The 3,101-nt window shown below is 45.0% G+C and overlaps 1 pseudogene; it reads left to right on the top strand.

Moving 5' to 3' along the window:
* Positions 1 to 1,932: 1,932 nt before the first annotated feature.
* The window catches only part of LOC103733137, a 3,484-nt pseudogene continuing 2,315 nt past the window's right edge, over positions 1,933 to 3,101 (top strand).

Raw genomic sequence — 3,101 nt, forward strand, 5'->3', positions numbered from 1 at the left:
GCACTTCAAAAGGAGAGTTAGGAAGATGCCAGGTACTCTGCTGAAAGGAGTCATCTGCATATGAAAACCGAGCCCGTGGGCCACCCAGACATGGAGAGACTACAACTTCACAGCAGGGGTCCCCAACACTCTTCCTGTTGGTTATGTCTTGATGCCGCCACCTGACCCCTAGAAGCGGTCAGTGCCATGGGAAATTTTACAAATACCACAGATGACCAGCGATGTCGGCGGGGAAGTGCAAACACCAAGACATCTGGCATCTCCATTCCCTTAAAATACTCCAATGTTACTTGTATCACCTTTGGGAATCCCACTAATCCATGGAAAAACTGTATAAACATTACGGGTTTCAGAGGGGAGTGGGTTGTCCCTAACACTCCTACTCTCTATTGGCTATGCCAGGAGACAGGGCTGACACCCTGCATTTCCATCCCCCTTCTCCGGAACCAAGGGGGGGATGTCTATACCTTGGTGATACCATTCCCCCATGTGGTGTATCACTCCCCGGAAGACAAAGAAGCCTGAAAATTCCACCAGAAAAAAGGAAGCTTGCCATGACTCTGAGAGTTTCCATGCTCCTGGGGCTTGGGATGGGGGGTGCCGCTCTCAGGGCCACAGCCCTAGCCCTTTCTCAGCAGGGCCTTCAGGGAATGATTATGCATGGGGCTAGGAGAAGACTGCTGCTTCTATGTAGACCACTCTGGGGTAGTAACAAAAAACCTTGATTGGTCCGGAGAGAAATCGAAGGTAGGTGAGCCAGGAGAGACGAAACCTTATTCGAACAATGGTTCGACAGCTCCCCTTGGCTGACCACCTTGCTGTCAGCTCTGTTAGGACCTTTAGTGATAATCACACTTATTTGTTCCTTTGGACCCTGCATCTATGGAAGGCTTGTAAAAATTATATGAGGTCAAGTAGACCAGATACAGGCTATGATGCTCTGGCTCCATTATGACCACATACCCACCCTCCCCCCACATGAGACAAGCACCTAAACCAAGGCTCATTAATGGCTCACCTAATTCAAGGTTTGGCCATCTACCGGGGTGTCCGGGATTTCGACCAGCCCCGTAATAATCGGATCCCCGGTCAAACAAAACAAAAAGGGGGAGATGTGGAGGTGTGGCAACAAGATGGCACCAAGCAGCTGAGTTGAAGGCAGAGCCAGCTGGCCAGCTTGGCTCACCACAAAAAGAGGAAGTAATACTGATTGGAGCCTAGCCAGTAAAGGAGTGTGATCACCTCGTGAACAATATGTTATACTATGAGAAGAGCCTGCATGGCATACGTGACCTCTAAGCTGATTGGATGACGGCTTTCCCGCCTATGCTAATGCTTTTGGCTTTTGCCCTTAAATATTGATCAGCCTTGCCAATAAACGAGTTTCCTGCTTGAAGCGACTCCCTGACGTGTCTGATTGTCCTCGGAGAGAAGGGCTGGCAAAATGGGTGGGCAGCACACTTCCCCCTCCTCGACCCCCATCGCCGCAGCCTCTCGTTTCTCTGCCCAAGATGAAGGGGTTCGCAGACCGTAGCACAGGGACAGGAATAAATTCTGAAAAGCAGTAACCGATATTGTTTACATCATGTGGCTACCTAGTGGCAAGACTGAGTACACACCTGTGGTCACACAGATGATGCTGCCAGGGACCTTTGGGACAGAGAAGTCCAAGGCAGTTGTGAAATGTTTAATAGGAAGCAGAGAGGAAGGCTTGTAGAATGATATCAATGTGTGTAAGGGTCATGAAAATCCTGGCAATTAGGTCAAACATCTTTTATTCTGAATAAACTGTCCCTAAGTTGGATATAAGCTCCTTGTGTCAGTTGAGATTGAAGCTCTTAGCTGTGAACATAGGAGATATGGTGCAGGCTTGACCTCTAAGAATAAACCTGATAAAGAACAAAGCAGTCCTGTTGTTAAGCGGGTTGTGAAATGGCGCATGTGAAGAAGGCTGCAGAGTCTGAAGAAGTCAGCCTCCAGCGAGGTTGAGGAGAAGCTGTGAAATATCATGACCTCCCCTTCAATGATCTCCTGTAGGACTCCCCAACTCATCTGGTACAAGTAACTATTTTTGGTGAGTTCCAATTCATAAACTGCACTTATCTCATGATAGCACAAAACATCAATTAATCTCCCCCTCCTCATCCAACCACCTTGGTCAACAACCAACACATCCAGAACTTAGGAGCCCCTGAGGTCACTTAGTTGGAACTCTGAGCTCCTAAGAAGCATCCCAGAGTTCCTTTAGGGGACCCTCCCTGGCCACAGCCTATTCATTGTAGCAAGTTTTCAGACAAAAGGCATCTTTCTAATGTCTTAATTGGTGATTCTTACAGGGCAAGGTTATGTAGTTTATCTTTATATTGAAAACTACACAAAGTCACAGAACATTTGCAAGGAATGAAATCATCCATAGGCTTAAAAAATACACATCTGGAAATACTGGAACATGGGCCTCAAGTTTATAGAACTTCAATCAAAAAAGCCAAACTGTTAAGTGTTAAATCTGTATAATAGAAAATAAATAATATTTAACAAAATGAAGAACTGGAAGATGGAATTTGGGTGAGAGGAATCAAAGTCATTAAAACAGTGAGATTTTATAAATCTCTAGGTAGGGGACGCACATTTATGGACAACTGTCACAGTAAGAATTAGCTTAAACTTCTAGAATTGAGTTTTGGAAACATGATAGGATGAATGGAAAACCACAGGAGAAATTCTTGTTAAAGAATTGCGTATGAAGTTCACCCATGTGGAGGCTGAATGGACGTGGGATTCATGGACTGTGAGCGGGAACCTCTGTCAGGCTAGAATGGAGATTTTTTAAAATAAGTTTGCAATTTGAGAGTTTTGCATGCTATTCATTCGAACTTTTAACCCACAGAGTGTCTCAAAGGAACCATATTACTCCTATAACCTACTGACAAATTATACATAGCAGATCAAGAAATATATGTCTTGGTAAGGTTTACCTAAGAACAACTGGTCTTCACCCAAGATTTATCTACATGATGCACAGTAATTAAAAGTACCAGACTGGTGGAACTAACCTTCTTGGATGTTTAACAGACATACTTTGAGGCCTATACTAATTTGGT

The sequence above is a fragment of the Nannospalax galili genome, unplaced genomic scaffold (genome assembly GCF_000622305.1).
Source record: "Nannospalax galili isolate Female #2095 unplaced genomic scaffold, S.galili_v1.0 scaffold456, whole genome shotgun sequence".
Taxonomy (NCBI): domain Eukaryota; kingdom Metazoa; phylum Chordata; class Mammalia; order Rodentia; family Spalacidae; genus Nannospalax; species Nannospalax galili.